The sequence below is a fragment of the Rhinolophus sinicus genome, chromosome 13 (genome assembly GCF_057876585.1).
Source record: "Rhinolophus sinicus isolate RSI-liver-muscle chromosome 13, RSI-T2T, whole genome shotgun sequence".
Lineage (NCBI taxonomy): Eukaryota > Metazoa > Chordata > Mammalia > Chiroptera > Rhinolophidae > Rhinolophus > Rhinolophus sinicus.
In genome coordinates this window covers 46,592,443-46,614,803 of record NC_142513.1, presented here as the reverse complement: position 1 = coordinate 46,614,803, position 22,361 = coordinate 46,592,443, and the positions used below count along the sequence as shown (strand labels likewise).

The following is a 22,361-nucleotide window of genomic DNA, read 5'->3' as shown; positions in this document are numbered from 1 at the left end:
GGGGTCTGAGGGGCAGTGTGATTCATGAAATCAGGTTCAGTCCCCTGGTATGTGACGCCCTCACTCTGAACCCCATACAGAAGCCATGAAGCTAAATGAACAAGATCTGAAAGGACGATTTGAGGAGTTTTCAGCCTGGACAGAGAAACAGAAAGAAGAATGCCCTTTTTTTGAGATCCAGAGCAAAGAAGCCAAAGAATGCCTAATGGCTTTGAATCATGAAAATGAAAAATTGAAGGAAGAACTTGGAAAACTAAAAGGGAAAACAGGAAGGTCATTCCAGGTGAGCAGACTGATTAGCTGTGACTTTTCTTTTTTTACTAATATTTGTAGTATCTTATTTGTAGAACCTTATTTGTGTTGACTTCTAGACCAAAACCTTTCATTGTTCAGGTTAGACAGGTGTTTTGCATTATGTTGAAAGAAGTGTTCTTGCTGAGAAGGTTGGTGGCAGTTTTAAGGATCATGAATAATTGCTGCTGGGGGAAAGACATTTGTAAAGCTTTGACCATATTGATTATAGTCAAAAGAATGTTGCTGTGATAAACTAATGTTTTGTATTCATTATAGACAGTGCAGAAGGACCTCTACCTAGAACCATCCAAATGTTAGTTTTCAGTGTGTGTCTGTGATATAAAATTACATTTTAAGAAATCTATTACTCAGAAGCTTTACTTACTGACCTTGTCCTTCCTCTCTGTCTAAGATAGATTCATCACTTTCCATTGTACATTTACTTCTGAAAGACGGTTTAACAAATGTATATTGTGATAGAAGATTATATAGGGTTGCCGTGCTTTCATTAACCCAAAGAACCTGGGAAATATGCTCACAACCCAGAGTGGGTATCAAAGATGTTAGTGAAAAACAAAGCAGAGCACATGTGCAGCGTCTGCCTGGTTGCTAACGCTCACTGGGTATTATTTGTTTACATGGACGCATCTGCTGTTCATTTTCTTCCAAACCTGGATCTTAACTCTTTGGAGGACAGAGCACTGGGTTGATTCAGGGAGGACGTAACTCCAGATATCAGTGATCTTTCTTGAGACTTTACCTTGAACTTTGATGATCTCTAATTTCTTGAATGGGTAAAGAATGCGAACAGAGAAATAACATGGAAAGAAAGTAATGAAAAGGGGATGATATAGAATAATCTAAAGGGTGAAAAGTTGTTTAGAAAAGTGTCAATTTGTATCAGTGATCTATTCATCAACTGGTGCTCATGAGACAATGAAAACATTGAGCTTTAGTACATTTATATTAATGTTGGAAATGTTTCACTGTGGATAAGGCTTACCACATCTGATGCTTCAACGTGTCTTCCAGTTGGAAGAGGTTACGTCACTTTTGGGGGGAAATCGCTCATTGTCTGAATGTTTTTGAGGTATAATCCTCTGAAGAAATGATTACACCTGGGATATATGAGTCATTTTGTATTCTCTGGAAGAAAATGTCTTATATGGTTTTCCTCCCTTGGCTTTTGGGATGTGAGCTGACAGTTGGCTTCAGCCGGCTGGGACCTAGCACACTGAAGCCAAAAAGGAAGCTTCCAGAAGCAGTTTGAGATCGTCTGCCTGTAGGTTTTCTTACCGATCCCAGCATTGGAAGAAGCTGAGATCAGAAGTTGAAACTCTGGACCACTTGTTTCAGGGCAGGCGATCTGTCGAAGTGAGCTACAAGCAGGACTCAGAAACGAGTCCTTGGGACAAAGGACTTGGTGTTGGAACAATGAGATACTTGGGACTCTTTAATACCCTTGGTCATCAGCCTTCTCCCCCCCCCAGACTGTGCCTCCCAGGCTGATCCTTCCCTCCCTTGAGGTGGTTTTTAGGTTTAGGCGGTCATCTTCCTCACTTAGTAAAGCTCTCAAGGCCTGGGACTTGTCTCACTCATGCTGGCCCATCTTTGCCGCTGTTTCTACAGCGGGGAATCCGCCCTCAGCATCAGGGCTTCTCAAGCGTTTTGTCCTACACAGGGAAGAGAATTGGAAATTTCTGCTAGAGATCTGCCTTCCAATTCTCAGGGTGAGGCTGAGGCATTAATGTTTCTGTTTGATTTCACTGAATTATACTTCATGTCATGTCTCTACACAGTACTGTTTAAATTTTAATTGCAGATTGCTAGGCAAAGGTCATTAGATAGGCTTTTCTTCTTGGATTACATAATGGGATATCAACTGGGCACGTTGCTAGGACCATAGGATAGAGACATTATATCAATACAGAGAAAGACAGAGAAGTTGCTGTGTTTCACAAAGGTCAATGGTAAGTGACTAAAAGTGAGGACAGTGTGACAAATAGTGGAACTGGGGCTGAGATCCTAGAAAATAAACCATGGGAGTTCTAGTCCAGGAAGTCACTGAAAAGACTCTCAGGGGTAAAATAGAGAGACATTTAAAGTGTTAGAGTGCAAGGTGTTTTTGGCCAAACGAGTAGGTTCATCTTTTCTCAAAGGCATTTAAGAGGTGCTCACAATTGTGAAAAAGAAAATTAACCTGACACTCAGAGATTCTAGCGTGACGTCACAGCCTTATATCCCTGGTCCTCAGACACTTGTTTAAAACTTCATTCCAGGAACATTCTTTTATAAGGAGACAGAAAAGTCAAATAAAGCTCTAAGCCTCTTCCTTTAGAAAAAAAATAATAAAACTCTACTTCCCGCCTTTCTGCCAAGGTAGTTTTAAAAAATCCATTCCATAAAATGTTCTCTGAGAGATCAGGTGGGTAAACATGAAGATTCCTAATGATCCTATGTAGTCTTGCCTTCATCTGTTTGCTTCCTGGTTCCAGGCTCAGTGGTAGCTTTCCTTGTATGTTTTCATTCCTTTAGACGTACGTTTCTTTGGTGTGAGTCATTACTAAGAGAGATGGCACAGGCTTTTAACCTTTCCTTGCAGACCTGACTCTTCCGTTTCACAAGGAGTTGCTGTGCTCAAAGGCCTGTGCTAGTTTCCCAGTAAGGAAATGCTCCAAAGGAAGGAAGAGCATGATCTCGATGGTAGGAGGGGCACCTCCGTGCTGCAAGTTAATACCCGTCCATCAGTTTTTAATATTTCATGGACGAGCTGGTTTATGTTCTGGGCACATGCGCTTCTGATACTTTTTGGGTCCACTGCGAACCTTTGTGCCTGGTTACCATTCCTTAGGAATGCTGTCACAGAGAAGGGTATGTGTGTGGTGCATGTCAGTTTTCTGATGTGTTGCCTCCTGACAATCTCAAGTGTACATATTTCTGGTGGTGGTGGCCATGCCCTCAAGAGTAGTGAAGGTTTCCTGAGGAGGAAATCAGAGAGGCCGAGAAGGTCAGAGCTGGAAGGGACCAGAGACCCTGTGTGCCATGTCTTTCTTTCTAACTCAAGTAAACTGAGGCCAAGACATTAAGTGAATCTGCTCAAGGCAGCACATACACTGATTAGCTGAGTGTGGAGTCGAGTCTCTTCTCCCTGCTCCCAAGTATGATGTATGATCTTTGTATGATGTATGTATGGTGTATGATCTTTTTAATGTATTGCTGAATTCTGTTCGCTAATATTTTGTTGAGGATTTTTGCATCTATGTTCATTAGCAATATCGGCCTGTAGTTTTCTTTTTTTGTGGTGTCTTTGTCTGATTTTGGGATCAGGGTGATAGAGGCTTCGTAAAAAGTGTTTGGGAGTCTTCCCTCCCTCTGGGTTTTTTGGAAGAGTTTGAGGAGAATAGGTGATAATTCTTTTTTGAACGTTTTGTAAACTTCACCTGTAAAGCCATCTGGTCCAGGGCTTTTGTTTGTTGGGAGATTGTTGATTACTGATTCAATTTCCTTGGTGGTAATCAGTCTATTCAGGTTTTCTGTTTCTTCTTGAGTTAGCCTTGGAAGGTTGTACGCATCTAGGAAATTGTCCATTTCTTCCAGGTTGTCAAATTTGTTGGCATACAGTTGCTCATAGTAATTTCCTAAAATTTTTTGTATCTCTGCGGTGTCTGTTGTCACTTCTCCTCTTTCATTACTGATTTTATTAATGTGGGTCCTCTCTCTCTTTTTTTTAATGAGTCTGGCTAAAGGTTTGTCAATTTTGTTTATCTTCTCTAAGAACCAACTCTTGGATTCATTGATCTTTTGTATTGTTTTTCTGATTTCTATTTCATTTATTTCCGCTCTGATCTTTATTATCTCCTTCCTTGTACTCCCTTTGGGCTTATTTTGTTGTTCTTTTTCCAGATCCCTTAAGTGTGAAGATAAACTGTTGATTAGTGATGTTTCTGGTTTCTTTAGGTAGGCCTGCAGTGCTATGAACTTTCCTCTTAGGACTGCTTTCGCGGCATCCCATAGATTTTGGGTCGTTGTATTTTCATTTTCGTTTGTCTCGAGATATCTTTTGATTTCTTCCTTGATCTTCTGCTTGACCCATTCATTATTTAGTAACATATTATTCAGCCTCCATGAATTTGTGTGTCTTCCAGTTTTTTTCCTGTAGTTCATTTCTAATTTCATAGCACTGTGGTCGGAGAAGACAATTGGTATGATTTCGATTTTCTTAAATTTATCAAGACTTGCTTTGTGGCCTAACATATGGTCTATCTTGGAAAATGTTCCATGAGCGCTTGAGAAGAACATGTATTCTGCAGCATTGGGGTGGAATGTTCTGAAAATATCGATTAAATCCAAGTGGTCCAATGTATCATTTAAGGCCGTTGGTTCCATATTGATTTTCTGTCTGGAAGACCTGTCCCTTGTAGTCAGAGGTGTGTTGAAGTCCCCTACTATGATAGTGTTATTGTTGATCTCTGTCTTTATGTCAGTCAATATCTGTTTTATATATTTAGGTGCTCCTATGTTGGGTGCATAGATGTTTACTAGGGTTATGTCCTCTTGTCGGATCGATCCCTTTATTGTTATGTAGTGCCCTTCTTTGTCTTTTAATATTTTCTTCATTTTAAAGTCTATTTTGTCAGAAATAAGTATTGCAACTCCAGCTTTTTTTCTCATTTCCATTTGCATGAAATATCTTACTCCATTCCTTCACTTTCAGCCTGTGTGTGTCTTTTGATCTGAGGTGAGTCTCTTGTATACAGCATATACAAGGGTCTTGCTTTCTTATCCACTCAGCCACCCTATGTCTCTTGATTGGAGCATTTAAACCGTTTACATTTAAAGTGATTATTGATAAGTACATAGTTATTGCCATTTTTAAATTTGTAGTTAGCTTGTTTTCATCTTTCTTCTATTTACAGAAGTCCTTTTAGTATTTCTTGCAATGCTGGCTTGGTGGTAATGAATTCCGTTAGCTTATTCTTTTCTGGGAAGCTCTTTATCTCTCCGTCAACTTTAAATGATAGCCTTGCTGGATAAAGCAACCTAGGTTGTAGGCCTTTGTTTTCCATCACTTTGAGTATCTCCTGCCACTCCTTCCTGGCCTTCAATGTTTCTGCAGAAAAGTCATTTGATAGTCTTATGGGAGTTCCCTTGTATGTAACCCTCTGTCTTTCTCTTGCTGCTTTTAGGATTCTCTCTTTGTCTTTAACCTTTGCCATCTTAACTATAATGTGTCTTGGGGTGGACCTGTTTGGGTTTATCCTGGTTGGAACTCTCTGCACTTCCTGGGCTTGTATGTTGGTTTCCTTCATCAGGTTAGGGAAATTTTCAGACATTATTACTTCAAATATGTTCTCAATCCCTTGTTTCTTCTCTTCACCTTCTGGTATTCCTATGATGCGCATGTTGTTGTGCTTGATGTTATCCCAGAGGTCTCTTACACCATCTTCATTGTTTTTTATTCTTTTTTCTTTCTGTTGTTCTGTTTGGGTGATCTCTGCTAACTTGTCTTCTAAGTCGCTGATTCGATCCTCTGCTTCATCTAACCTGCTGTTAATTCCTTCACGTGAGTTCTTTATTTCGGTAATTGTGTTCTTCAATTCTAACTGGTTGTTCGTTATGATTTCTACATCCTTCTTTATGTCGGCTCTAAGCTCCTTAAACATTCTTATCATCAGTGTTCTGAACTCTGTCTCTGATAGTTTGGTTACCTCTGCTTCATTTGGTTCCATTTCTGAAGGTTTCTTCTGTTCTTTTATTTGGGATATGTTTCTTTGTTTCCTCATTCTGGCTGACTCTCTGTGTTTGCTTCGATGTATTAGGTAGATGCCCTGGAGTTCTTAATTCCTGCTGGGTTAGTATGTAGAATGTGTCCTTTATATTTCACTTGCACTACTTCATTCTCCTCCCCTGTGTGTGCTCCAAAAGTGACTCTTGTGTTGTGTATATTGTCCTGTTAAAGAGGATCTTTAATTGCTTTTCGCTTGTGAGTAGGTGGGGTTAACTCCTAGGCTGACTAGTTGTGAGACTTGGCTCTGCCCACCGCAGGGTGTTCTGCTGTGTGGGGGTTGACCGCTTAAATGTGGTTAGGCCTCTATGGGCTCTTGTGCCTGTAAAGAATCCCCTCTGGGTGTGTCACTTGTAGGTCAAACCCGGTAGTACTCTGGTTTGGTCTGGAGTTGGCCTCTGGGTATGTTGAATCTTGTGCCTCTTAAGCTGGGCCCTGGTAGGGCAATTTCAGAACAAAGCAAATCACCAAGCACAACAACAACAACAAAGAAAAAATCAAATACATTCACATGTAAAAGACAATCGACAACCCCCACTCAACACAGGCAAAGATATCAAAGATATAAAGACAAAACAAAACAAACAAAACAAAAAGCAGTGCCAGTCGTGGCTTAAGCCCACCAAGTAATCTCCAGGTTGTTCTCTGCTGTAGCACAGAGTCCCCTGCGTATTGTGCAGGTAGAGCCGGTCACCTGGTGCCCAGAGTGACGTTGGGACTGCAGCTTTAGATGCGTGGGGCTGAGGGGTCTGGACGGTAATTTTTACAAAGCCAGTGCAGTTTCTGCCCTTGCCTGCACATATGCACACTGAGAGTAGCACCACCAGCCCTGTGTCCAGTTCTCCTGAGTCTTAGGGCACCTCTTCCCTGTGTGTGTGTGTGGCGGGTGGGAGATTTCTCAGCTTCTGAAAACTGGGAGCTGCGTCTGCAGCTTACTGCTGGATCCTTAGGTGTGCCTCCGCCGATGTAATTGCCCCGCCCTAGGCAGGCCAGAAAGGGTGGGGGCTGGGGATGGAAGGAGGGGTCTTCTCTTCCCACTTACACTCTTCCCGCAGGCCAGAAAAGGTGGTGGCTGGGGACGGAGGATTCCCCCCTCTCCCAGCCCAGCAAAAACCACACTCCTCCCAGCCTCCTACCTGGACCAGAACCGCCCGCCTGTCTTCCCGGAGCCCAAGCACCAAGGCTCTTCTGTAATCTGCCACTGCTCCTTAGTGCAGGGGCCAGATCAAGTCTCTAGAAAGGCGGGGGTAGGGTCGGAAGAGTGGGAGGAGGGGCCCAGGTATGGAGTTTGTGTCCTTTGTCTGGCCTAAGGCTTAACTGGAGGTATCAGCTGAAGTTATTGCCTCAAATGCTGGATATGCTGCCCCCGCAGCGGAAGAGGTCCGCTGTGGGACGCAGGGCAAAGAGCCCACCTCCTGGCTTCTGCGCTCTCCTCCGTCCTGGGATCTCCTGCGTATCTGTAGCCATGGGTATGGGCTGGATTTTCACATGCACAGGTGCGGGGCAGATTTCCACAACCCGAGGGTGCGGGGCAAATTTCTACAGAATTTCTATAGCCACCGAGTCCCCACAGCACAGGTGTGGACCGTGTCTCCACTCCGCTCCCTTCCTTCTTCCCCTGCTCGCCCAATTTTCCCCACCTGAAAGTAATCCCTGCGCGAGTCTCTTCGCTGTTCTGCGTGATGAGCAGAGAGTCCTTTGATGGGTTATAAGCTTTCCCGTTTCTGATAAGATCCGACGGAGAACTCAAAAAGTGCGCCCCGCTGCCGCCATTCCTATGACGTCACTCATTTTGTCCTTATTTTCTGATATTCTGGACTAAAACTTGCAAGTCTACCATTGCCAAGGTCTGGTTGGTTATTTTCATAATATCAGATTATTCCAGCATGCTGTGGAAGCCTATCTTTCATGAGGTTATTTTAATTTGCTATTATTTGAATACAATAAAATGATATGAAAATGTTTGTTTTCAATGTTATGTCAAAAAATAAATTCCCAAGGACAAGCTAGAATATTCTATTGTAAAGCACAGGGGACAAAGATGTTGAGAAACTGCCTTCCCAGTGGGTGTGGAGCACTGGAGTTTGACGGCCAGATTCTTGGATTGATTAGTTAATTCGCTTTGTTCCTTGTCATTTCCAGGACCCACCTGGGGACCCCAAAGCAGTAGCAGAACAGGAAATGGAACAGCTATAAGACCCAGGCGGCGCGCCTTCAAGCTAAAATGGCAGATCTGCTGGGCTTGGTGTCTGAATTACAGCTCAAGCTGAACTCAAGCGGCCACTCAGAAGACTCCTTTGTTGAAGTTAGGATGGCTGTAAGTGTTCTGGCTTTGGTTTTGTGTTAAGCAAATTACAAAACCTCACCCGGACAGTTGATACAAATACCACTATTTCTTTTCAACACAGAGGAGCCAAGTAGTGGGAAAATTTCAGTGTAGCAAAGATAAATTGGCTCTTATTTCTTAAGTATAACATAATGCTTGTAAGGGTTATCATTGCTGAAATGGAAAAATATTGATTACCTTTTATGACAAAAGAGATCGTCCTTCTTTTTTCCAGTATGTCCTGACTAACCACTTTCTCAGTCTTTAACAACCCGCAAGTCGGTGATTAGTTGCCAAGACTAATGTTTTCTATGTGGGTATCAGGTTGATGAGTTCCTCCTAACTAAGGCAGGGCTGAAACCTAGAAATAAAATCCCTGACACCTGAACATCCTGGCTTGATTTACACGCTGTATAAAATATGATGAAAACACATCCCAAGTTCAGCATGTGTTTTTCTCAAATAAATAAGTTAATCTTCATTTTCATTAATCACAAGAAATAGGGGTTTAGACAGTATGAAATTTATTCTGAAAAATTTTAGGTGGTTTGTCTTTCTTTCGTTGTTTGTCAAGTTTAATATGTCACGTAATTTGTGTTTTCTTAACAAACTTAAACTGACAGCCAGTAAGGAGAGGGGAAGTGTGTAAGAAGTGTGACCCAGGAAAATTGAGAAGTAGCAAGGAAATTCAACCCAGATTGGAAAATTCGCCCTAGAAAATTAAAATAAGCTGTAATTCAAATGTAGGTCAAAACACTGTGGATGTGTGAGTGGTATGATAAAGGCTCTCCTTCAACCCTGCACCAAATGGCTCCTAACCTACTTACTTGCTGAGCCAGGAACTGAGCCTGTGCAACAGTTAGGTTTGGCAATTTGCAAGATAGCCATTGTGGGGGCAGAGCCCCAGAAAGTAGTTTCCAGGCTCTCAGCCTCACATAGACAGGTGCTGGCTCAGGTAGTAAATGGCCAACTGTGCTTGCATGGCCATCAGCTGTGGCTAGTTGGCCGTCAGCTGTAACCAGTGAGCCATTGGCCACTAATATAACTGCTGTGGCTACGCTAGAAGAGAGGAGAGAGAGAATGGGGGCTAGCAAGAAGATGGTGGCTGGGCTGGCAAGCGTGGATGGCGGTTTGCGGACAGTGTGATTCCAGCCTCCATTGAGAGTATAGTGCCGCCAGAGAGAATATAGTGGTATGACTCCCCTACCTATGGCTCCGTGGGTGTTCCTTTTTGGCCTCACCATATCCTGTGTTCTTGTATGGGGAGCGGGAGCAGAGACCCCGCAGGCCTCCCCGCATGACAAATGGTGCAGCGAGCAGGGTCTCCCGCATGACAGCCATATTGTTTGTTTTACTTTTTATCACCACTAAGTTCTTTTTTAAAAATCAGTTTTGCGTTCACACGGTTTAAGAATCGGTTGTTCCACAAGCTTTGTATAGAAAAACAGCAGCTCCTTGGCCACACCCCCACCTGCTTTTCCTGCTTCCCCAGATAACCACTTTCAACGTACTTAGCTGGTCCTTTCCATATTTACCTCCACATAACAGGCTTAAATAGCTACTTAAAATTTCCCCCCCTATTGTAAACATAGTTTATTGATCTCCCACTATGAAGGACTGTTTAACTGTCTTTCATCCCCATCGTCGTCATCACACACACATGCTAGACTCACTAAGATAAAAAGAGAGAAGACACTGATTAACAAAATCAGAAATGAAAAAGGGGAATTTATCACGATGCAAATACAAAGGATCATCCAAGAATACTATGAAGGACTATATGCCACCAAATTCAATAACCTAGAAGAAATGGACAAGTTCTTAGAAACATACAGCCTTCCTAGGCTGAACCATGAAGAACTGGAAAATCTAAACAGACCGATCACCAGTAAGGAAATTGAATCAGTCATCCAAAACCTTCCCAAAAGCAAAAGTCCGGGACCAGATGGCTTCACTAGTGAATTCTACCAAACCTTCAAAGAGGATCTAATACCAATCCTGCATAAACTCTTCCAAAAAATTGAAGAAGAGACAGTACTCCCCAACTCATTTTATGTGTCCAACTTTACCCTGATACCAAAACCTGGTAAGGACAACACAAAAAAAACTGTAGACCAATATCTCTGATGAATACAGATGCAAAAATCCTAATCAAAATTCTAGCAAATCGAATACAACAATGCATTAAAAAGATTATTCATCACAACCAAGCGGAGTTCATCCCAGGAGCACAACGATGGTTCAACATCTGCAAATCCATCAATGTGATACATCACATAAACAAAATAAAGGACAAAAATCATACGATTATGTCAATTGCTGCAGAAAAGCATTTGACAAGAAACAGCATCCATTTATGATTAAAACACTTAATAAAATAGGTATAGAAAGAAAATACCTTAAAATAATAAAGGCCATATATGACAAACCCTCAGCTAATCTCATAATTAATGGTGAAAAATTTGCTGTACATTCAGGAACACGACAGGGCTCTCCCCTATCATCTCTGCTTTTCAACATAGTGTTGGAAGTCCTTGCCAGAGCAATCAGGCAAGAGAAAGAAATAAAGGGCATCCAAATTGGGAATGAAGAAGTTAAATTATCACTCTTTGCAGATGGCATGATGCTATATATAGAAAACCCTAAAGACTCCACCAAAAAGCTATTAGAAATAATCAACGAATACAGTAAAGTTGCTGGCTACAAAATCAACGTACCAAAGTCCATTGCCTTCCTATATACTAACAATGAAATCTCAGAAAAAGAAATACAAAAAACAATTCCTTTTGCAATTGCAGCAAAAAGAATAAAATACCTAGGAATAAACTTAACCAAGGATGTGAAAGACCTATCTGCTGAAAACTATAAGACATTTTTGAAAGAAATTGAAGAAGACACAAAGAAATGGAAAGACATTCCGTGCTCATGGATTGGAAGAATCAACATAGTTAAAATGGCCATATTACCCAAAGCAATATACAGATTCAATGCAATCCCCATCAAAATCCCAATGTCATTTTTTAAAGAAATGGAACAAAAAATCACCAGATTTGTTTGGAACCACAAAAGACCCTGAATAGCCAAAGCAATCTTAAGAAAAAAGAACAATAATGGAGGTATCACACTTCCTGACTTTGACTTGTACTACAGGGCTACAATAATCAAAACAGCATGGTATTGGCAGAAAAACAGACACATAGACCAATGGAATAGAATTGAGAACCCAAAAATAAAACCACATAAATATGGACAGATAATTTTTGACAAAGAAGCTAAAAACATACAATGGAGCAAAGACAGCCTCTTCAATAAATGGTGCTGGGAGAATTGGATAGCCACGTGCAAAAGAATGAAACTGGACTGCTATTTGTCACCATGTACCAAAGTTAATTCAAAATGGATCAAAGACTTAAGCATAAGACCTGACACAATAAACTGCATAGAAGAAAACATTGGTACTAAACTTATGGACCTTGGGTTCAAAGGGCATTTTATGAACTTGACTCCAAAGGCAATGGAAGTAAAAGCTAAAATAAACGAATGGGACTATATGAAACTTAAAAGCTTCTGCACAGCAAAAGAAACCATTGACAAAATAAAGAGACCACCAACTGAATGGGAGAAGATTTTTGCAAACAGTGCCTCCGATAAGGGGCTAGTATCCAGAATATACAAGGAACTCATGCAACTCAACAACAAAAAAACAAACAACCCAATTGAAAAATGGGCAGAGGACTTGAAGAGACATTTCTCTAAAGAGGACATACAAATGGCAAATAGACATATGAAAAAATGCTCAACATCACTAATCATCAGAGAAATGCAAATCAAAACCACAATGAGATATCACCTCACCCCAGTCAGAATGGCTATCATCAACAAGACAAATAGTAATAAATGTTGGAGAGGCTGTGAAGAAAAAGGAACCCTTATACACTGTTGGTGGGAATGCAGACTGGTGCAGCCGTTATGGAAGGCAGTGTGGAGGTTCCTCAAAGAATTACGAATAGAATTGCCATATGACCCAGCAATCCCTCTCCTGGGTATCTACCCCAAAAATCTGAAAACATTTAGAGATAAAGACACGTGTGCTCCAATGTTCATTGCAGCTTTGTTTACGGTGGCCAAGACATGGAAACAACCAAAATGTCCTTCGATAGATGAATGGATAAAGAAGTTGTGGTATATATACACAATGGAATACTATTCAGCAGTAAGAAAAGATGATATAGGAACGTTTGTGACAACATGGATGGATCTTGAGAGAGTAATGCTGAGCGAAACAAGTCAGACAGAAAAAGCAGAGAACCATGTGATTTCACTGATATGTGGTATATAAACCAAAAACAACAAAAGAACAAGACAAACAAATGAGAAACAGAAACTCATAGACACAGACAATAGTTTAGTGGTTGCCAGAGGGTAAGGGGGGTGGGGGGTGGGGGGTGGTAGATGAGGGTAAGGGGGATCGAATATATGGTGATGGAAGGAGAACTGACTCTGGGTGATGAACACACAATGGGATTTATAGATGATGTAATACAGAATTGTACACCTGAAATCTATGTAATTTTACTAACAATTGTCACCCCAATAAATTTAATAAAAAAAAAAATCTTACACCAAAAAAAAAAAGAAAAAAAAAAAGGAGAAAAACCCTCCCCAACTATATATGTATATAGCATATACAATAAAAATACATATTGTTTTATTACCACTCTAAAATTAGAGTCTAATCTTGTGCTTTTCAGTTCACACAGGTTTTTTAAATGGGAGTAAAAGAATAGCACCCAATATTAAGATAATAAGAATTTACTGTCCTTATTTTCTACATTTTTGGGAACAAAGTATGACTGATATCTCTAGCTGTCTTATGATGGAAGGGATAATATTTACATGAATCTAAAGTATCAAAGATTGTTAATTAAGAATATCTAGCAGAGTCACTTACAGTTATTCCTAGCATTGGTAGTGACATGTTGATAACTTTATTTGCTGTATCTGAATTTGTTATTGTTATAGTTTTAGACTGTAGTAAAAAAGAAAGAAGAAATACAGCTATGAATAAAGAATTTTAAAACAGGAGAACAAGTGATTATTGTCAAATGATTATCTAAAGCAAATCTGATTTCAAGTGCTGACAGGGTAAAGCATCTGACTTAATTAGAACAGAAACCTTTGATTATAATTTACTTTCATTTCATTATACATGCCTCTTAATAAACCATCTATTTCTCTTAAAATAAAGAACATGTGGCTCACTGAGGCAAGAAAGAAAAAAAGTAAATATATTTCAAGAAAAGTACATGGACCACCCTCCCAACCAAAAAGAAATCAGTGAGGTTGATCCTTTGCATCATTTCCATAATACAACATGGAATAAAAGAGGGAGAGAGCTATTTCTGTTTCTTCCTGAATACTGTTTTCACAGTGTGGGTTTTTGTTTCTTTGCCTGGTAAAAAGTCAGTTCAGGTAAAATCAGAATAAGAACTGGTTATAAAAGACATTTCAAGTTTAGAATTTTTAGAAACCACTGTTTATTGAGCACTTTCTATATGTCAGGCACTGTGGCAACTGAGATTTTCGTTGTTGAAATCTGTAGAGGCCTTAAAACCAGTGAGTCTAGCAAGGAGGACTGAAAATTTTAGAAAGCTCAATTCTGTTACCAACTCTGCCATTGCATAGGGTATCTCTAATAGCTCTGTGCTAAACTACATTGAGAAATTACTACTTAAAAACAGTTCACAATAAACAAAGGGATTAACAAGATTCTGAGATAGTTATAGAGTTCACTGAATTCCAACACATTGTTTAAATATAAGAAAATGTTATATCATCAGAAAAGAAATATTTACTATGCACATCGGTTTTACATATTATAATTATCAGATAAATCAGGAATTAAGGCTGTATCCCTGATACGGCTTACATGGCACAAATAAGTAGCATAAATGAAAGCAAAATGATATAAAACAAAAAATGATATAAAAATAAGCTAAGTGAAGTCCATTGATGATTCATCACTTATTCTTCCATTATAGTGTTATTTCACTACAAGCTAATTACTTGACACGACAAATTGCCTCTTAAGGTTGTTTGTTAACTGATTTCGAATTGTGCTCCTTGTAGCTCTAAGGATTGGGCAAAAGTGTCTTAGAACCCAACAGGGAGGGCACGGAGTACCCAACCAACCCAGTGTTTGTCTTCTATTAGAGTGGCAAAGATGTTTTAAATACTCGGCTTTAACTTGAGATATAATTTCATGAAAGGCTTCTGCCTTTTTTTTTTTTTTTTTTTGAAGTCTGTACACCCTGCCATTTAATTTAAAGAAACTCTCTCATGAAATCTTTTGTAAAGTGAAGAATCTATGCTGTAATACTATTAATCACTCCAAATGTACTTGGTTTCTAAGACAACTTTTCTTAATATTTGGCATATATGTTCAAAACAGTAATTGCAGGACGTGTGTTTTTCCCCGAATGCCTCTCTGGTAGACAAAACAAATAAATTTCATCAAATACTGCTCTTTGGCTAGTAAACAAATAGAACAAACAGACAAATGTAAGTAGTAAATGGCATCCCTTTCCATGTTCTGATAATAGATACTACATTACATATTTTCTTCATAGCAAATAAAAAAGGTGAAAGCATAAACATTTATAGTGAGACAAGGTCGTATCAGTATTTATGACATTGTATATCTTTTTAAATATCTCAAGAGTCTATGTATCTCTTTTTGTTTTTGGTCTGTCCCCTTCCTTTCTTCTGCCATCCCTATGGAACTGTCTACCTGCACATTGAAAACTGGGCGTCATCAACTTCTTATGTTTTTGCCAGTGATATGAGGCCCAATAACCAGACTTATCTAGTGATATTTAGGCAATTACAGTTCATATATGGCATTTCCCCAAACACAAGACCTAACCGGAAAATAAGCCCTAATGTGTCTTTTGGAGCAAAAATTAATGAGTCCCGGTCTTATTTTCGGGGAAATACGGTACCTCCTGGGAGGGCCAAGCTACCATGTTTCCCTGAAAATAAGACTCGGTCTTACATTAATTATAGCTCCAAAAGACACATTAGGGCTCAATTTCCGGTTAGTCTTATTTTGGGGGAAACACTGTAGCTGTCACCTGATGGGTGACATTTAAATCTCCAGTCATTGACTGTGTCATTAGTTTACCATGTACCCTCAGGAGAAACTCCAAATTCCTTTGCATGGAATGAAAACACCCACATCAATTTAGTTCTCACCAAATATTTCAGACTTGTGTCTTGCTACCAAGCCTCGTTTGTTTGCGCCTTTGCTCTAGCATCTACCTAAACTAGACCACTTCTCATTCCGTAAGTGTTCTCCCCCCTCTAGTTTGCATCTGCTTCTTCCCTCTATCTGGCCTCCTCTGTCCTTGTCCTTCAGGCATCAACTTCCGTGTCACCTCCACCAGAGAACAGACAATCAATACTGGGGTGTCCCTTCTGTGTGCCCCACTCGCATCCTGTTGTGCATTTGTGTGGTATAGGGGACTCTGAATGGAAATTGCCTGTTCATCTGTTCCTTCAGTTTATAGTAGATGATGGGTCAGGGGTGGACCGTGTCTTCTTCACCTTGTAACTTCAGTGCTTGTCGTACGACCTTGTTAATAAAGGGATGAAGAACGACACAACCAGAAGCTCTGATACTTAACAATAGCAGTTAAGTCAGTGTGCAGCCATGGGCAAATTATATTGAATATGATCTCCTATTGTGCACTGTTGCCTCATATATAGGTTTTTCATTCTTCTTAATGCTTATACTTAGTTGTATTTTAAAGAACATAATTCTTTCTTTTTCTTTCCAGATGCTGCTGAATTTGAATCTAAATACAATCGAACATTTCCTCCATTATCTATCGATGATGAACTTAAGAATGCAAAACAAGAATATGTCCAAATTTTGAACAAAAAGTATATGATCTAAAATATAAGTCATACAAGTGTATTTACTGGGCTGTTTAAATAACATTTTAATTGCATCCCAAAGCATATGACATGCGAAATCCTTATTAAAGGAAAATATTTTTGTATCATATGTGTATAGGTGCAAAATTAATTGAGGGGTTTTCAGTTGTTTGTAAACCTTTAAATCGCAATTACGTTAGCACAAACCTAATAGTATTTTAAACTATTTTCTTGGCATCTAACTAACTTTGCAATGAAATGAAAACAAGAAGTATTGCATTTTACGTACTCAAACTATCCAAATACCAGTGTTTAATAACACCCAAACAACAAAGTTGTCATTAATACTTCGATGGTGTTAACTGATAGCTTTTTTTTTGTATTTTTCAGTTTTTATCATCATATATGAACCTCAAGCTTTAGGCAGGCATCATTTTGATATCTGCTGCTATTGTTATGAACAATATTTGGATTTATTACAATGGTTATAGTGCCATAACACTTGGATATAATTTTAAACACTGATTCATAGATCTGTCCTCAGAGAGAAATAAGATTTGTCTAAGAATTTTCACCTTTTTTATTCATTGAGTATATTTATTTATTGGAAGCAGTTTAAAATTAGGGAAAAGTCCCAAGTTTTAACACAAAGAACTTTTTTTTGCCTGATTCATTTGATAGCAAATTGCTGACATTATGCCATCATCCCTGATTTATTTATTTCCTACAAGACGGTACATTCCACTGACCTGTCCTAGCGCCTTCACAATCGGAAAATTAACATTACTGCATTCTATCCTTTAATCCTCATATTCTTTTTATAGCACAAAGATCATGTTCAGATCCATAGATTGTATTTAATTGTCATGTCTCTTCATGTCCTAGAGTCTGGAACAGTTCCTTAGTCTTTCAGTGACTTTCATGACCTTGACTCTTTTGAAGAGTAAGTTCCAGTAATGTAGAATGTCCTTCAATGTGGGTTTTTCTGATGTTTCTCTGTAGTAAGATTCAGATCATATGTTTTTCACAAGAGTATCACAGAAGTGGTCCTGTGCTCTTCTCTTTGCATCTCGTGATGTGACTACAATTTTGATTTGTGCCATTTTTTGGTGCTATTAACGTTGATCACTGATGGTAGTATCTGCCGGTTTTCTCTTCTGTGATGTTGTCTTTTCACTTTACAATTCATTAGTGCTTTACGGGGGAGACCTTTCAGACTATGTAAAGGTCTCTGTTCCTCATCATTTTTTTTTTTATTTCTCCATTCATTCATCAGTATGCATTCACAGTTTATTGTATCCAATGGGTCCTAATTTGTTAACTTTATTTTTAAAAGTTATTTTTCTTTTAGAAATATTCTGTGTTGGTAATTTCAGCCTTACAGAAAAGTTGCAAATCGTACAAAGAATTCCTGGGTACTTTACCCCAAATGTTAACATTTTACTGTATTTGCTTTATACTTTCTCTCTTCTCCTCTCTTTTTAGATAAATATCAATGTAAGTATATAATATAACAACCATTTGTAAGTTGTCTCTTTACTCCTAAATACTTAAGTGTGTATTTCCTAAAGAAAAGGGATTATCTTACATAACTGTAGCATAATTATCAAAATCAGGAAGTGAAAATTGGTTCAGGATTAATATTTAACCCATGGACTTTGTTCCTATTTTTCCAATTGTCTCAACAATACCCCTTAGAGGCAAAGAAAATCCCAGATGCAACATTGTGTCTAACTGTCATGCTTCTTCAGTCTGCTTTCCTCTGGGACAGTTCTGGAGTCTCCCTCTGCTCTTCATGACATTTACATTTTGGAGAGTATAGGTCAGTCATGTTGCAGACACTCTCTCAGTTTAGAATTGTATGCTGCTTCCTCATTAGTAGCTTCAGGTTATGCCATCTGGGCAGAAATGTCACCCAAATGATGCTGACTTCTTCCCAGTGCAGCACATCTGGAGGCACGTGCTTGGTTCCGTTACTGGCAACGTTGACTTTGATCATGAGGTTAAGAAGAGTCTGCCTGGTTTGTCCACAGGAAAATTTCTATTTACCCTTTGAAATTCCCAAATATCTTGTGTGGAGATACTCTGAGCCTCTGTAAATAGGCTCAAAACCTCACCGACTAGATGGAGCATCCATTGATGACTCTTGCTTGAGTCAATTATTACAGTGGTTGCCAAATGGTGATATTCTTATTCTATCATCCCTCCTGCATTGATCAATACATCAAACCTAAGGAAATAAGCAAACCATGAGGGAGAAGAGAAAGCTTATTATTTTGGTGCTTAAATCGCCCCAGATTTGGCCCGTGGTGGCCATTCCAAGCTCCCTTCATGTCTTTTGACCTGTCTCCATTAGTCTTTGAGCACTTCCTTACTCTCTGGACAAGGCTCACCTTGTGGTTTTCTGCCCCAGCCCTGGAAGTAGCCATTTTTCATAGTAGCCCTGAATCCTCTTAGGGTAGAGTGATTTTGGGAAACCAAGGTCTGGGCATTAGTTGTGCTCGGTGTGCATATTGCTATGGGGTTGTCACTGCTCACGGGCTTCTCGGGGAGGAGCCGGGATTATGTGCGTGGTCATGTCATGAGTCTGTGGTTCTAGAGACTCTAGGACTACAGCCTGTGGATCTGTAGAACTATTGGTCTATGGTTCTCTACCAAGTATATTGAAAACCATGAATTCTCAGCAATTCTTCCGATTCCAATCAAACTGCACATGGATCATTCTAGGTTTCCCTTCTATTTGTGACCTCCCTGTCTGTCAGGACACTGGCTCCCATCATCAGTATCTTGGTTACCTGTCCAGTCTCCTTCTATGGACCCAGGCTCTGATGTACCTGTCCCCACGCACACGTCCTCCTCACTGTCCCTTGGATTCCAACACCCCACATTGGGTCGTCTCTGCTGTTGACCCCGCTGCTCTCCCTCCCGGTGTGTGCCCTCTTCACCACATCCTCTCAGATCCCCTGTGCCGGGCCCCCCCTTCTGTAGGTGGCCCCCGTCAGGCCCTGAGATCCCGTCTGGGCTGTCCCTGTACTCCTGTGTGAGGCCTCCTGACCCAGCCCCATCTCTGCTCCCATCCTGCCCCTCGCCTCACAGGGACGCTGGGCCTCGACCTCCAGCCCTGTGCAGGGGTCCCTCCCACACCTATGCCTTCCTCTTCCATCCAGGTTCCCACACCTCAGTCTGGGCCCCACAACTCCCTGTTTTTGTCCCCATACTTGTGAAGTGAACTGTTGGGGAACAGAAAGAAGAAAGGGGGAAGGGCTCCATGTACCTTTTATAATCCACTTCTCAAGCTCTGCAAATAGAAAGCAAGGATTTGATTGGAAATGCATTGATTGACTCTATGAACAAACTATGGAGAAAAGACATTTATATTATGGACTTTTCCAAACTATTAATGTTTTAATAATCTGATTGACTCTCAAGTTTTAAAATATTTCCAGTAGTGATCTAGCATATGTTTTTTAGATTTATTCCCAGTGTATTGATACATTTAATTATAAATATTTTAAAACTCAATTTTATACCCTGTTTATTGCTAACTTATACAAATAAAATGGACATTTTGCATATTGACCTTCGGTCCAGCTATGATGCTGAATTCTCATATATGGGGACAGAGCCAGGAGTGCAGTTTCCAGGCTCTCGGCCTCACATGGAAAGGTGCTGGCTCAGGTAGTAAATGGCCATCAACTGTGATTGGATGGCCATCAGCTGTAACCAGTGAGCCATTGGCCACTAATATAGGTGCCGTGACTACGATAGCAGAAAATGGGGGCTAGCAAGAGATGGTGGCTGAGCTAGCAAGAGCAGCTTGCAGTTAGCATTGTGGATTGTAGCTAGCATGTGAGGTTGGTTGGCAGAGAGAAGTGGACGGCAGGTTGCGGATAGTGTGGCTCCTGCTTCCTGTGTCTCCAACCCAGCCATCAGCGAGAATATAGTGGTACGACTCCCCTATCTGTGGTTCCGTGGGTGTTCCTTTTTGGCCTCACATTCTTATGCGGGGAGCGGGACCGGAGACCCCGCATGACACCCGGCATGATGTCATAGTTTTCTTGATTGTTTTATTTGCAGATCCTTTTGGATTTCTACATGTACAGACATATAAACTATAAATCCTGAGAAATTTATTTATTTCCAATTCCTAGAGATTTCATTTATTTCTCTTTCTTACTGCAAGCATGTTGTTGACTAGAAGTGGGGATACTGGGTATATAGGTCTTGTTGAAACAGTAAAGGAGAAACAGGCTATCTTTCAATAATTATGTCAATAGTGGCAGTTTACAAAAGAGTTATCCTTTATTAATGCATTATTTTTCCACTGCTGTATAACAGAACACCACCATCATAGCACCTTAAAACCACCCTGTGGAGACAGAGCCCCAGAGAACAGTTTCCAGGCACTTGGCCTCACATGGAAAGTTGCTGGCTCGGGTAGTAGATGGCTGTTGGCTATGGCTAGTTGGCCATCAGCTGTAGCCTGTTAGCCAATTGGCCACTGATATAACTGCCACGGCTGTGGTGGAGAGAGTCGTCGGTCAGTTGGCAGAAAAGCAGACAGCAGGTCACATGTCGTGTGAATCCAACCTCCAGTGAGACTATAGTGGTATGACTCCTCTACATATGGCTCTGTGGGTGGTCCTTTTTGGCCTCACCATATCCTGTGTTCTTGTGTGGGGTGCGGGAGCTGAAACCCCGCATGACACCCCGCATGACAAATGGCGCAGTGAGCAGGTTATGGTGACAGCCAAAACTCACCGAAAGATGGTGGAGCAGTTTATGCGTACAAAAGTCAGCTTCGGGAGGCCCATGAGGAGCAACGCCGGGAGCGGGAGGCATGGTCTGCCTGGGAAACTCGAGCCTCCAGACGGCACACCTCCCTCTTGGCCATGGAAGGTGTTGTCCTCCTTTTGTTGATCTGCTTCTGCTATAGGCTCTGAGGATTGTGGACATTATACACCGAGGCCACCACCCACTCAGACACCAGGCACGGCGAGCAGGATTCCGACCAGCTAGGAATGGAGTCTGACTCTGGGCAGGAGGACGTGTGGCCCCCACACAGTGTATGGTGTCCGGTGGCCACTGTTCTCAGATGTTGGACCCCCAAGGAGGGGTGGGAGGACATGGATGGCTCTCCAGCCAGCGTGGAGAGGGCCCTGCAGGCTCAGGCTGAGTGGTTGCCGGAGGAGGAGAAGGATACAGCCAGCTGCGTGGGCTGGATGTTCCTCACAGCCTTGAGTCTCAACACAGAAAATGCGCTTAATGAAATGGCCCAGGTGCCGGACCACGTGTCCCGATGGAGGCGCTGGAAGCCCAGGGCCACCTGTTAGAAGAGGGGCCCCACACTGGAGACTCTGAGGAAGAGGCGGAGGAAGCGAGTGCAGACAATGTAGCTCCCAATCCCCAAGTCCAGCCAATCTTGAAGCAAACGAAAAAATGTGAGCAACCTGTGGGCCCCAGGGGCGTTGCTGCTGGCAACCCAGCTGTGACTGAGTTCATGACCTACACTCCTTACACTCCCACTGAGTTGCAGGAGCTGGGGGGCGGTACAGACAGAGCCCTGGAGAATCAGTGTCGGCTTGGCTATTACGTTTATGGGATGAGGGAGCAGACAACATTCTCTGCTCCCCAGGCAAGTTGGAAAGGCTAGCCTTCGTGACAGTGTAACCGTTCCTGCAAGAAAGGTTACAGAACTGCCATAGGTTGGCCCAAGGCCAGGGCAACCACTCTCTAATGGAGTGGCTCACTGCTGTGGTACGCACAGTATGGGGACAGGCTGGCGAGCTGCCAGACACTGTGAGTCAATGGCAGTCATATACGGAACTTACTCAACTCATCTGTGAAATGGGTATGAGACATGCTATTTTTAACCCTAATATGCGGGCGCTGGACGACGAGCTTTTTACTGCCAGCATGAGAGATGTGGTTTTGTATACTGCACCTCCGAGTGCTTTTGGATCCTTGGATGCCATTCTTACACCCTATGTGGGGCGACGGATCCATGAAGTTACAACT

The 22,361-nt window shown here is 41.2% G+C and overlaps 1 long non-coding RNA gene across 1 annotated transcript; it reads left to right on the top strand.

The window, feature by feature from the left end:
• The first annotated feature begins 85 nt into the window (after positions 1 to 85).
• Positions 86 to 16,380, top strand: LOC148756078 (uncharacterized). Its single transcript, XR_016018332.1, has 3 exons — positions 86 to 283; positions 8,222 to 8,396; positions 16,244 to 16,380. It is a non-coding gene; the product is annotated as an uncharacterized LOC148756078 (long non-coding RNA).
• Positions 16,381 to 22,361: the final 5,981 nt, after the last annotated feature.